Genomic DNA, 13,509 nt, shown 5'->3' on the forward strand with positions numbered 1-13,509 from the left:
ATAATCTTGCAGCATAATTTTCTCCCATCTTGCATTCATTTTCCTTTCTCTCAGCCTCAAGCTTCCCTCCCACTCACTAAATTGCGGTATTGATAAGAGGGGAATTGGGTACTATTTATTGCTCGTCTGGTGGGAGTGGAAATAATGCAAACAGTTACCGAAACAAACATCTTTGGAATAACATTTAACATCCGGAGGGGGGAGGGGGGGGAATTTCTCACACCCGCTGCCATTTTGCATCGTCTAATTAAATTTATCACGCACCAGCACCACAAAATTTAAAACGAAATAATCCTACCCAAACAAACAAAAAAAAAGAGAAATGGACAGATCAATTTGAACAAAGCCATACGTAGGTTACGTCCACATGGAAACCATTAACCTTCAATCTTTCCCCACCAACCCACAAATGAGTCGATGGAACAGAAAAAAAAAAGTTTCAACAAGAAGGAAGCAGAAACTGTGCGAAAATGAGGGTTTACGTTAAGATAAAGGATGTTCGGGTTGAATCGACCCTCCAAGGTGCCTTCCAAATCGGCAAGTTGCAGCAATGGCTGCCAGGCCTGCGCTCTCTGGCCGCCATCATCCCGCCTCAGTGCCAGGTCAATACACCGAGTGCGCAACAACAGCAATTATTCGGTACACACACACACACCGGAACCGATACTGAGAACCGTACCTCCGAGGTGGATTCAAGTGAAGGGCCTCCGAACCGCTACCGTTACCACCACCACCAGCACCCTGACAACAGCCCGGCTCCAGTAACGTCCGACCGCCGACCCGGTCCGCTCCTTATATCAGGCCGGCCACGTCACCAACCCCGCCCCCCGCCCCAACACCCACACCCACCCCCCCTGCGCGCTGACGTCATCCGCACAGCCTGCCGGCGCATCGACAGTCCCGCCACCAGCGCTTCGTCCGGCCGGACATACACGAGAGGGGTGACACCTGGGGCATGGGGGGGGGGGGGGGGGGGGGGGGGAGTGACACCTGGGGCATGGGGGGGGGGGGGAGTGACACCTGGGGCATGGGGGGGGGGGGGGGGAGTGACACCTGGGGCATGGGGGGGGGGGGGGGGGGGAGTGACACCTGGGGCATGGGGGGGGGGGGGGGGAGTGACACCTGGGGCATGGGGGGGGGGGGGGGGGGGGGAGAGTGACACCTGGGGCATGGGGGGGGGGAGAGTGACACCTGGGGCATGGGGGGGGGGGGGGGGAGAGTGACACCTGGGGCATGGGGGGGGGGGGGGGAGAGTGACACCTGGGGCATGGGGGGGGGGGGGGGGGGAGAGTGACACCTGGGGCATGGGGGGGGGGGGGGGGGAGAGTGACACCTGGGGCATGGGGGGGGGGGGGGGGGAGTGACACCTGGGGCATGGGGGGGGGGGGGGGGGGAGTGACACCTGGGGCATGGGGGGGGGGGGAGTGACACCTGGGGCATGGGGGGGGGGGGAGTGACACCTGGGGCATGGGGGGGGGGGGGAGTGACACCTGGGGCATGGGGGGGGGGGGGGGAGTGACACCTGGGGCATGGGGGGGGGGGGGGAGTGACACCTGGGGCGGGGGGGGGGAGTGACACCTGGGGCATGGGGGGGGGGGGGGGAGTGACACCTGGGGCATGGGGGTGCCACCTGGGGCATGGGGGTGGGGGTGCCACCTGGGGCATGGGGGTGGGGGTGCCACCTGGGGCATGGGGGTGGGGGTGCCACCTGGGGCATGGGGGTGGGGGTGCCACCTGGGGCATGGGGGTGGGGGTGCCACCTGGGGCGTGGGGGTGGGGGTGCCACCTGGGGGGTGGGGGTGCCACCTGGGGCGTGGGGGTGGGGGTGCCACCTGGGGCGTGGGGGTGGGGGTGCCACCTGGGGCGTGGGGGTGGGGGTGCCACCTGGGGCGTGGGGGTGGGGGTGCCACCTGGGGCGTGGGGGTGGGGGTGCCACCTGGGGCGTGGGGGTGGGGGTGCCACCTGGGGCGTGGGGGTGGGGGTGCCACCTGGGGCGTGGGGGTGGGGGTGCCACCTGGGGCGTGGGGGTGGGGGTGCCACCTGGGGCGTGGGGGTGGGGGTGCCACCTGGGGCGTGGGGGTGGGGGTGCCACCTGGGGCGTGGGGGTGGGGGTGCCACCTGGGGCGTGGGGGTGGGGGTGCCACCTGGGGCGTGGGGGTGGGGGTGCCACCTGGGGCGTGGGGGTGGGGGTGCCACCTGGGGCGTGGGGGTGGGGGTGCCACCTGGGGCGTGGGGGTGCCACCTGGGGGTGGGGGTGCCACCTGGGGGTGGGGGTGCCACCTGGGGGTGGGGGTGCCACCTGGGGGTGGGGGTGCCACCTGGGGGGTGGGGGTGCCACCTGGGGGGTGGGGGTGCCACCTGGGGGGTGGGGGTGCCACCTGGGGGGTGGGGGTGCCACCTGGGGGGTGGGGGTGCCACCTGGGGGGTGGGGGTGCCACCTGGGGGGTGGGGGTGCCACCTGGGGCATGGGGGTGGGGGTGCCACCTGGGGCATGGGGGTGCCACCTGGGGCATGGGGGTGCCACCTGGGGCATGGGGGTGGGGGTGCCACCTGGGGCATGGGGGTGGGGGTGCCACCTGGGGCATGGGAGTGGGGGTGCCACCTGGGGCATGGGAGTGGGGGTGCCACCTGGGGCATGGGGGTGGGGGTGCCACCTGGGGCATGGGGGTGGGGGTGCCACCTGGGGCATGGGGGTGGGGGTGCCACCTGGGGCATGGGGGTGGGGGTGCCACCTGGGGCATGGGGGTGGGGGTGCCACCTGGGGCATGGGGGTGGGGGTGCCACCTGGGGCATGGGGGTGGGGGTGCCACCTGGGGCATGGGGGTGGGGGTGCCACCTGGGGCATGGGGGTGGGGGTGCCACCTGGGGCATGGGGGTGGGGGTGCCACCTGGGGCATGGGGGTGGGGGTGCCACCTGGGGCATGGGGGTGGGGGTGCCACCTGGGGCATGGGGGTGGGGGTGCCACCTGGGGCATGGGGGTGGGGGTGCCACCTGGGGCATGGGGGTGGGGGTGCCACCTGGGGGATGGGGGTGCCACCTGGGGGATGGGGGTGCCACCTGGGGGATGGGGGTGCCACCTGGGGGATGGGGGTGCCACCTGGGGGATGGGGGTGCCACCTGGGGGGTGGGGGTGCCACCTGGGGGGTGGGGGTGCCACCTGGGGGGTGGGGGTGCCACCTGGGGGGTGGGGGTGCCACCTGGGGGGTGGGGGTGCCACCTGGGGGGTGGGGGTGCCACCTGGGGGGTGGGGGTGCCACCTGGGGGGTGGGGGTGCCACCTGGGGGGTGGGGGTGCCACCTGGGGCATGGGGGTGCCACCTGGGGCATGGGGGTGGGGGTGCCACCTGGGGCATGGGGGTGGGGGTGCCACCTGGGGTGCGGAGGGGGACAGACACCTTGAGGGGGGGAGCAGACACCTCGGGGGGAGGGGGGGGTGCCACTGCCCCGGGTGGCTCCCCGCCCCCATTCCCCAGGTGGCACCCCCACCCCCATGCCCCAGGTGGTACCCCCACCCCCCAGGTGGCACCCACACCCCCCAGGTGGCACCCCAATCCGAGGTGTCTGCACCCCCCCCCCAAGGTGTCTGCCACCCCCTCTCCAAGGTGTCTGCCCCCCCTCCCCACCCCCATGCCCCAGGTGGCACCCCCACCCCCCAGGTGGCACCTCGGGGGGGGGGGGGGGGGGCAGACACCTTGGGGGTGGGGGGGGGGCAGACACCTCGTTTGGGGGGGGAGCAGACACCTTGGGGGGGTGGGGGGGGAGCAGACACCTCAGGGAGGCGGGGGGGAGAAAGAGAGAGTCACCTTGGGGGTGAGGGGGGTGGAGCAACACAGGCAATTGCTGCCGCATTCAATACCGAGGTAGTGGTCTGCCGGGGGCGGGGTGGGGCAACAACTAAATGCTGCAGCTTTCTTCATTACCCAGGTAGAGGACCGCTCGAGCGGTGGGGATGGTGTAACAAGGGGGAGAACGCAAACTGGGGCTGAGTTAAGGTCAAAGTTATCAAAAGTTTATAAATACTCCCAAGTATGAAAAAAAAAGTGTCAAATTTTGTAACTCCCCGCCCAAATACTGAAGGAATGCCTGGTTTAAACTCAGCCATTAGTCAAAATCAGATAAAATGTTTTATCATGGTTCTCAAATATCCAATTTTTTCATGCACAATTACTTTCTTTGAATTACAAACAGAGCAAATGTTCGAAACAAGCTGCATCTCCATCAGCAAGGTTAACATTTCTGGTCAGAATTAATTTTAAGTGTTAAAAAAAAACTGCAGATTCTGGGATTCTGAACCAACAAAAATACGGTATTACGCCTAAAACCTTAATTCATTGGTTGTCTCCACAGATGCCAACTGAACCGCTGAATGTTGTCAAAAGTTTCTGTTCTTGCTTTCAACTTTACTGCCCTCACCAGAATGCAGTTATGGGAAGAATGGTAGCAGAAAGAGCACAACTCCAAACTGTTCTATACACCTGAACAGGTAACATAAGGTCACAGGTTTGGCATCACTGACAATGCAGTATTGCATTTAAGTGCCAGCCTAGATCAGGGGTTCAAATCTGGGGCTGGGAACGTTCTGACTCAGGAAAGAATACTATTTACTCAGCAAAGCATCATTTGATTTTTTTTTAAAAGACTGATTGGAGAGAAACAAAATTAGATAGTGGCTTTTCAAATAGTTATAGTATTATGGATTTCAATGAGTTATCAGCAAAGAAAACAACTCAAATGATAATACCTCCCCCAAGTTTTGATCTGATGCTTAACAAAGGCAACAGCTTTCACAATAGGCCAAATCGATCCTCACTTGGCACCACTCTGGCATTGCAAAGTTATAAAATTGTCACGTTTACATTTCGCGTTATTTCTGCAGACTTAATTCAAAGGAAGCATGTTAATATTCTCAAATTGCTGGGTTCACGTTTCATCGTAGTGAGCTCTTTACCCAGTCCCAACGCAGACCAGCTGAGACTCACCAATAGCAAGATATTGGTAACACTGAACAGCCTGGTGCAAAGATCATGCAAAATAACTTGGGACTAGGTTTTTGAATGAGTATTTATGTAGGTTGCTAGTACTGTATATAAGTTTAACCCACTAAATCCCCATCTCCTGCACTGCCTTTACCAGCACTTATCCAGAGTCCTGTAAATCAAATATGGAATGAACAGAATGGACATGTGACCAGCCAATAAGAATTTTAGAAAGTGATGCAGTCACATGATTCTTGCCGGTCAAAAATGCCTTAAGGTAACCCACCCAGATAATTAACATGCCGTGTGCATGTGAGAGAAGGATTTTTCAGCATTAAAGATGCTCAAATGAGGAAACATAGCTGAACTGGGCAGTGGCCATGCAAGAGCTGCATTAAAGTTACTGATGACATTGTGTCAATCTCCCAAGGGCAAAAATTAAATACTACCAAAGGTATTAAAACTAGTCTTTCAACATCACATTAATTCTCAACAGGCTAGAGCAGTTCTGCAATGCAACTCCCAATTGTAGCAGCATAAGATGCTTTGCTAACAGGAATTAAAACCTGTGCCTTGAAACTTTAATGCAGCTCTTGCATGGCCACTGCCCAGTTCAGCTATGTTTCCTTCTTTGAGCATCTTTAATGCTGAAAAATCCTTCACACACACACACACACACACACACACACACAGAGAATGTTAATTATGAGGTAAATCATGAAAACAATTTCCACAAATTGGTGGGCCAGTAACCAGAGGGCATAAAATTAAGGTCATCACCAAAAGGACTACAGAAAGTGGTTAGCAGTTTCATTATTGCATAAGAATGTGGTGGAAACAGAGTCCATAATAATCTTTCAAAGCATCTTAAATATTTGAAAGAAAAAAATTGAAGGTGCTTGGGGAAAGGGCAGGGAGATTGAGAATTGCTGGGCAGGTCCTCCTATTATTAAACAACAGATTATTTAGTCATTATAATATCGCTGTTTGTGGGAGCTTACTGTGTGAAAATTGGTTGCCACATTTCCTACTTTCCAATAGTGACGACAGTTCAAAAGTACTTCAGCCAGTACTTTTGGATGTCCTGGAAGATGCTATATAAATGCAATTGTTCCTTCCTTTCTCCTTCGATGCTGTAATGTTCCACGAAAGGAAAACAGCTTGTATTTATATAGCACCTTTAAATTAGTAAAACATCCCAAAGTGCTTCACAGTAGCATTATCAAACTTAAGGTGACTGAGCTACATCAGGCAATCTTTGGGCAGATAGTCAAAGAGCTGAGTTTAAAGAGTATCTTGGAGGAGGAAAGAGAGAAAGATAGGATTAGGGACAGCATTCCAGAGTTTAGGGCCTTGACCGCTGAAGGCGCTACCATCAATGGTGGATAGATTAAAACAGGGGATGCTCACGAAGCCAGTCTTTTGAACTGACCCACAATTCTAAGTGTCATAAGGACAAATGTGTACTTTTGCATTTTATTTATTCTTTTTCACGATCTTTTATGCTTTGGAATTCTGGTTACAGACAGTCTGCAAGTTGCCATTTTGTGGACAACTGCAAGTAACAATATGATCCTCTATGCCAAGGAGAAGTCCCATTCCCCCATCCTCACTGACTTACACTGACCCCCAGTCTGGCAATGCCTTAATTTTAAAATTTACACCATTATTTTCAAAACTCTTAATGGTCTCACCTCTTCCCTATTTCTCAACCTCCTCCAGACCTAGAACCAGAGATCTGTACTCCTCCAATGCTAATTGATTTAAACCACTATCATTGGCAGCCATTCCTTCAGCTGCCTAGGCCCCAAACTATGGAATTCCCACCCTTAAAACTCCTCTTCTTCAAGATGCTCCTTAAAACTCATCCCTTTGATCAAGTTTTGGTCACCTGTCTTAACGTTTCATGTGGCTCAGTGTCAACGTTTGTTTGAAAATGCTCCCGTAAAGCACCTTGAGATACTTAACTATTTAAATTTAAATCATCATGAATATTGTGGTGACCTAAGTGGGAGCTTATTTCCTAACCTAACAATATTGATGCCTCCACAAGATACTGTTCTATGGGCATTAACTGTCTGGTGGTGCCTTGTGCAAGTCTGATGGGCTGTAATCAGTATATTCAACAGAAAGGGAGGATAAGAGGAAGAGTTGGAAAAATCACAGCCAAGCCCAATCTTGCTGCTGCTGCTTTAGAACACCTGGCTAACTTACACATACCAGCTTAACCAAAAGAGTGAGCTGCTTCCAGGTATGCGTCAACTCTTTGAACCTGACTTTAAAAATCCACGGTATATACCCCTGCACGCCCTTTGTTACATTCTCAAAAAGCACCACAGAAAAAGAAATACCGGCTGCTTTAAAACATTACACTTGGATTGCATTACAGGGTAGGTCCCAACAAGTTTGTGCAAAGTCCAACTATGTATACGGAATATAATACCCAAACTGTACTGCAACATCCCCCTGCTCCAGAGAACAGAGTTTGTGGGAATCAAAACAGCCATCCAACACGTACAGTAACTGATATTTTCATCAGACAAGTAAAGCTTTCCCTCAATATGAAAGCAGCATTGAGTCCATACTAATATACTGCTGTCAGGCTAAAACAGTGTAAAATGTGAGCAATGTAGGCGGTACACAGAGGCAGCCCTTTATGTGCATCATTCCCAAGTATTATTCCATGTCTTTCAATCTAAAACAATCATCCCCAATCTAGATTCCTCTGAAATAACACTAGACATTATCAAAAATGCATTCCAGCAGGCTGTACAAGGCCGACCAGTACTGTTTGTGCTGTGCAAGGCTTTTCCTTATACAATTCTATGCAACTATGGAACTCCTTCCAACATCATGGTGTGAACTGTTGGGTTAAGGTTGACACTCCCAGTCATGATGTCATGTAAGGAAAAGTTCCAAACTAAAATCAAGCCACTCCACCTTAAATACCAGCAATCTTGTCATTTCAAAGCCAGATAGCTCATTCAGGCAGCTCAGCTTCCTTCTTTATCCAAATGTATCTTTCCACATCATTAACACTCTCTCCAAAAGTCTTTGCTTCTCAAAAGGTCAGAACCTCTTGCAGACTCCTGCTTTAATCACATCATTGAGCACACACCTTCGTTGTTTATGTTGACACAGTTTGGGCTCGGGCCAACGCTATTCATTTGTGCCAGCTGCGGAAGGGACCTCCACTCACAATCGACCTCTCCAGTCACAACAGACGATGTTTAATCCAGAAGTGACAAACACCCCAGGCGCTGTCCATCGTCTCCCAAGACGGACGGATGCCATTGAATCGACAGCAAACAGGCCATTCGGCCCAACCATTCTAAGGGAGTATTTATGGCCTACAGGAGTCTCCTCCGACTTTACTTCAGCTCAAACTATCAGCATATCCTTCTGTTCTTTTCTCCCTCATTTTTTATCTGGCTTCGCCTTAAATGCATCTATGCTATTCACTTCAACCATTCCAAATATTAGCAAGTTCCACATTCCACACTAAAGAGTTTTTATTGGATTTATCAGCAACCATCTTATAATTGACCCTATCAAACCCCTTCATAATTTTAAAGACCTTTATTAGGTCACACCTCAGTCTTCTCTGAAAAGTGCACCAGACTCTTTCTTCAGTCTTTCCTGAATACAACTGTAATGCATTCTTATATTCTCTTGTATAACAAGATACAAATAATTGTTGGTCATCTAACAGGTAATTCCTCTCCTCTTTAGCTTCCAACCTTTCTTTTTGGATAGACACATCAACCCTTCTCGGAACCTGCTTCCCTAAGCCAATATCTATAGCTTTGCTGCTAAATACGATAAAATATTCATCACCTGCCTTGACCCCTTACCTAGGTTTCTCAACAAAAATAGGTAACGTGACATTAATTCAGTAGCTATCACAAGGTACACAACGCTTTACAGCCACCTCCCAGGAGGTAAAGGTTTCTCTTAAAAAGCACAGCTCAGCAAACTGCTTGGATTTTGGCCCCAAATCATCAATTTAATTAGGTTCACAAGTTAATATTCTACAAAACAAACACTGATATTGGCAACATATTTTAACCTTTGCGAAGAAGTGCACCAATACAAAAGATCATCAGTTTCAAAGTTTGCTCCAAGGGAGGAAAAATAATTTTATGTTGACAGAAAGTTATAGAACGTACTCCTGGTAATTCAAAGGTTTGTATCCACTAAATATATGAATTATCCAACAGTTCACATTTTGCAATACAAATAACATTGGTACTACATACGCACAAAAATTCTTATCTATTTAGTCTTAATTTTAGTTGTTTTATTTAAATTACCTGATAATTCAATTTTTTTAAGCAAAGAGTTAGATAGCATCACACCTCTGCTGAAACATAGACCGAGTGCATCAGAAGTTTTGGATTGTGGTTTAGATAGCGGTAAAAGCTCAATTACAACCTAGATATAAGGCTGTTGAAACCATGTCATGTATTTTCTTTAAACAGAAACCTGATGTGATCAATCCAGGTGAGTAGACTGGTTATTTAATTCATGTTTATCAGCAGAGAGGGATTAAGCAGCAAGGAAATTGTTGAGTTCAGGGCTTTAGATCCACTGCCAAGTCTACACATGCAGCCATCTGACCTGGCACTGACAAGCTCTAGCCTGCATTCCAAACTCAGAATTCGAGGAAAAGGGAGGTCACATTTCAACCAAGTTAAACCGTCCTTTGTCAGAACAGACCTGCATACTCTTCATAATTTCAAAGCGAAACTGGACGTCCCATTTCGCACTAAAACTGGTGCTGACCTCTCAGAAGCCCACATTTCAGCAAAGGCCAGTGATCCCTGAAATAAAAACACAAAATTCTGGAAAAACTCAGCAGGTCTGGCAGCATCTGTGGAGAGAGAAACAGAGTTAAATGTTGAAACAAAAACAGAAAATGCTGGAAAAACTCAACAAGTCAAACAGCGTCTGTGGAGAGAAAAACAAAGTTAACGTTTCGAGTCCATATGACTCTTCTTCAGAGCTGAAGGGTCATACGGACTCGAAACATTAACTCTGTTTTTCACTCCACAGATGCTGTTTGACTTGTTGAGTTTTCCCAGCATTTTCTGTTTTTGTTTCAGATTTCCAGCATCCGCAATATTTTTCTTTTATCTTAAGAGTTAATGTTGAGTCCAGTAAGACTCTTCTTTGGAACGTTCTGAAGTCATATTGGATTCATACTGGATTAACTCTGTTTCTCTCTCCCACAGATACTGCCAGACCTGCTGAGTTTCTCCAGCACTGTTTTTATTTCACACCTCCAGCTTCTGCAGCATTTTGCTTTTATTTCATGATGCCTGATCCTGCTTTCTCATTGCTAAAAGCAGCAGAGAGAAAATGCGACCACCACTCATTCACCCCTTTGATCCCCTTATACTCAGCACGTTTCAAAATCTCAGGGCCAATGTGCAACTCAAACTAAACAACACTGAGCAGGTCAGGCAACACTTGTGAAAAAATGGAAGACAGTTAATATTTCAATCTATAATCTTTTGTCAGAAAAGGTTCAGGTGAAGAGTTTGATACCTAAATAGTTAACTCTTTCCCCAGCACCCCAACAGGTGCTGCCTGACCTGCTAGGCATTTCCAGTATTCTTGTCAGATTTGTTTCAGATTTCCAACATCCGTTTTATTTACAATTTCTGTACTAGTTGCGTCTACATCAGTTGGAGCACAAGTGTTTGTTACATCCAAATTTTAGTCTCTTTTTCTTCTACATTTAGCAAGTAACAGTGGAGACACACAGTCAAGTATTACACTACTGTTATAAAAGCAAAAAACTGCGGATGCTGGAAATCCAAAACAAAAACAAAAATACCTGGAAAAACTCAGCAGGTCTGGCAGCATCTGTGGAGAGGAGCACAGTTAACGTTTCGAGTCCGCATGACTCTTCGACAGAACTAAGGAAATATATATTTCACCCCTTTTCTATTTTTCCTTAGTTCTGTTGAAGAGTCATGCGGACTCGAAACGTTAACTGTGCTCCTCTCCACAGATGCTGCCAGACCTGCTGAGTTTTTCCAGGTATTTTTGTTTTTGTTTTACACTACTGTTATGTGGAAGCACAGACTTACAGCAGTCTTGAGCCTTGTTGATTCCTGCTACTTAACTACCGGTGAATCTGTTCTGGATTACAAAGAGGTTGATTTTAGTGTAACAGAGAAGCCCCACGTGTACAAAGGTGTTTCATTCCTTTGAGGCCAATGGGATAAAGACTCCAACTGATGCGGTGAAAATAATTATCTGGATATTAAATAATTATTGCACCATTTTTGTAAATGTTAATGATTTAATAAACAGAACACCTCTACATTTATTTTTATATTTCCTCCTTTTATTGAGAGGTAAACATTGGCCAGGATACCCGGGGTGACTCCCCTGTTCCTCTTCAAAGTGGAAAAAGCAGAGGACAAAAGAAACGACCAGGTGGCGGAAAAGAGCACCACGGGGGTGGGGTGGTGGAAACTTAAGTCAACTTGGCCACCACTATTCATCTGCGCCAGCTACGGAGGGGACTGACGCTCATGAGTCAGCCTCTACAGCCACAACGGACAACATTCAATCCAGAAGTGACATCATCCTTGTCGCAGTCCATTGTCTCCCAAGACAGACAGCTACTACTCTTCTTCAAAAGTGGTGACATGGGATCTTATACATCCAACTGCTCGAATATGCTGCTCCCTGCATCTCAACATATACTGGATCTGTCTCACTTACCAACCTCCATTAGCACCCCAGCTCCAACAGATCTCCCAGTTCCTGGTCATAGGTCACACCATCTGCTATGCCAATTGCTCCATTATGCTCCAAAACACCTTCACACCTTACTTCACCTCTCTCCATTTCCTAAAGCTTCTCAATACCGTGCTTTTCGAAAACCTTCTGTGATCTACTTTCAACTTCTGTCCAGTGTCAAGATATTCTTCCCCCTGTAAGCAGCTTGGGAATAAAGTATATTTTAAATACAAGCTGCTTTTGTGTTTGAGGCAATTTATGATCTGATCACTCCAAGAGACTGACAGCATCACTTGTTCCAGGTTCGAAATAATAATAATTTACTACAGCAGCGCCAGTTAACTATGACTGCACTTATTCTTTTATAAAGCGATTCTCGGTTCAGTTTTAATCTGTCACAGAAAACAGCCCGACATTAATCAGATATTCTGAGGCAGCTTCCTCCAGCAAAAATAGATACTAATGGTCCATTTAGTTACTACAAGAAATATCATTTACACAGGCTCTGTTATTAATAGACACACAAAGCTAAGAGGTAATTAAACCTTAATCCACTATTTTCAACTACCTACACCTCATTGGCCTCCATATGAGCAACACCTTATTGAATCTCTGTCTGCCCTCAAAACTCCCAGCTGCCTGTGGTACAATCAGCCAAGCCTGCTTGCACCAGGATGTAAAAATTGCACAATGTGAGTGAGTGTGTGGAAAATGCTGCACCAGCACAGGGTATGCTCCCAAACCCACCACTGCTTTAAAAAGGCATATCAAACATTGTCTTCTCAAACTGGAGTATTGTCTGTACTATCCCCGTCTTCTCCTCCTCTGCATGGAAGACCAATCTCCTTTTACCAAATAAGCCAAAGAAAGCAAAGTGTAAACAGCAGCACAAGGAAGAGATTGTTTTGATGATGTTCTCAGAACCAGAAATTCTTATATTGGTTCTGCTGAAGGGTCATGAGGACTAGAAACGTCAACTCTTTTCTTCTCCGCCGATGCTGCCAGACCTGCTGAGTTTTTCCAGGTAATTTTGTTTTTGTTTTGGATTTCCAGCATCCGCAGTAGTTCTTTGTTTTTAATTCTTATATTGGTGTCAGTGCAGTTTTTGTGCTGCTGTTCTTACACAGCTGGTAAGAAACTGTGGGATAAAGTTATCTGATTTGCTGAACTTGCCAACTGGGAAGATCCTTTTCACTTCTATCCTGCAGATAAATTTATTGATGGGGTGGGGCGGGGTGGAGAGAAGTTGGGTGGGGGGGGTGGTTGTAGGGACAAGCAAGCAGTGATAGGAGCAGATAATCAAAACATGTCACAGACAAAAGGAACAAAGGGGTGTTAAAGGTGGTGATATTATCTAAGAAAAGGTGCTAATTAAGAATGAATGGCAGGACACTCAAGGTACAGCTCTAGTGAGGGTGGGGTGGAAAGACTGACGACAGGGTATTACAGTTATAGATTTAAAAATAATGGAAATAGGTAGGAAAAGAAAAATCTATATAAATTATTGGAAAAAACAAAAGGGAGGGGGAAGAAACGGGAAGGGGGTGGGGATGGGGGAGTGAGTTTAAGATCTAAAGTTGTTGAATTCAATATTCGGCCCAGAAGGCTGTAAAGTGCCTAGTCGGAAGATGAGGTGCTGTTCCCCCAGTTTGCGTTGGGCTTCACTGGAACAATGCAGCAAGACAAGGACAGACATGTGGGCAAGAGAGCAGGGTGGCGTGTTAAAATGGCAAGCGACAGGGAGGTTTGGGTCTTTCTTGCAGACAGACCGCAG

This window comes from Cetorhinus maximus, chromosome 27, assembly GCF_964194155.1.
Source record: "Cetorhinus maximus chromosome 27, sCetMax3.hap1.1, whole genome shotgun sequence".
In the NCBI taxonomy this organism is placed as follows: Eukaryota; Metazoa; Chordata; class Chondrichthyes; order Lamniformes; family Cetorhinidae; genus Cetorhinus; species Cetorhinus maximus.